A 1,454-nucleotide genomic window follows, 5' to 3' on the forward strand; every position below is an offset into this window, starting at 1 on the left:
CTGGACCTTACATGGCAAGGCAAATGACTGGAGCATTGTTGAACACCAGTACATCTGGGTGTTGCCCTTGACCAAACTCTGTCCTTAAAGAAACATCGCCATAACACCAGGCTGAAAGTTAGTTCACGGAATAACATCTTGAAGAAGCTCACATCCACCTCCTGGGGAGTAAGTCCCCCCATCCTGAGAATTTTGGCTCTTGCTTTGTGTGTCCGCTGCAGAGTATGCTTCACCTGTGGGGGTGCATCCACTCACACCAAACAGGTTGATATTGCAATCAATGTAAACTCTACCTGACTGTTGGAATATCTCCCTGCACCCCCCCCCCCCCACCCGCCTACTGTTAGAAGAGCTGCTGCTGTTGATGTAGAGTGTGCTAAGCAAACTTATGATCCCTGAAATCCACTGCATGATCATCAGGCTGTAGTCCGTCGACTGAAGTCGAGAAAGAGCTTCATCGCCAGGACTCAATCACTAGAGGGAACACCAGAGTCTTACTGCATCACCAGGTGGAAGAGCAAGCTACCACCTGATATCCCTGTAAAAGAAGAGCTAGCTCCAGGAAATGACTTGCACTACCCTATTTGGAGATCGCTCAGTCGCCTTAGGGTGGGCGTTCCTCTTTGCAAGATCAACATGCGAAAATGGGCATTCTTCCAAGTGATGGAGGTACATCCTACGAGTGCAGAACAACACAAGACCCGGCCCACCTGCTAATGTGTCCTCAACTTGAACAACCCTGCACAACACAGGACCTGATAGAGGGAAACAACAAGGCCATCGGAGTTTCTACCTTATGGAAATGCTGACCGGACGCGGAAATGAAATGAATGACCACCTTTTGCAGCGCCGACAGCTGTTAGGCGTGCAAAAAAAGAGAGTGAATGAGGTTCTGGACGGTATCGACAGGGACGTTCAGCAACACTGACTCATTGCCACGTCCAGCTGCTCTAGGTTTCTCAGTTGGGGATGCATGGCGCGAACAGCCCGATCAAGGTAGTCCCACAGATTCTCAGTTGGGTTTAAATCTGGGAACTGCGGTAAACTCACCCTGGTGATCGCCTAACCACGCACGTACACTGTGAGCTGTGTGGCACTTTGCATTGTCCTGTTGGTAGATGCCATCGTGCTGAGGAAAACCAAACTGCATGTTGGGGTGGACATGGTCCCCAAGAATAGATGCATACTTGTGTTGATCCAGTGTGCCTTCCAGAATGATGAGAGTACCCAAGGAATGGCACGAAAACATTCCTCAGACCGTAAGGCTCCCTACTCCCTCCAGGACCCGTCTGATGATTGCTGCAGGGCGTTTGCTTTGATACGCGTCACTCCGTACATGCCAACGGCCATCTGTCCGCTGAAGCATAAAAAGTGATTTATCTGAAAAGACCAGTTGTCACCACTCAGTTGACGTCCAGTGGCGGTATTTACGTGCAAATTCCAGCCTTCGTCGC

The sequence above is a fragment of the Schistocerca nitens genome, chromosome 8 (genome assembly GCF_023898315.1).
Source record: "Schistocerca nitens isolate TAMUIC-IGC-003100 chromosome 8, iqSchNite1.1, whole genome shotgun sequence".
Lineage (NCBI taxonomy): Eukaryota > Metazoa > Arthropoda > Insecta > Orthoptera > Acrididae > Schistocerca > Schistocerca nitens.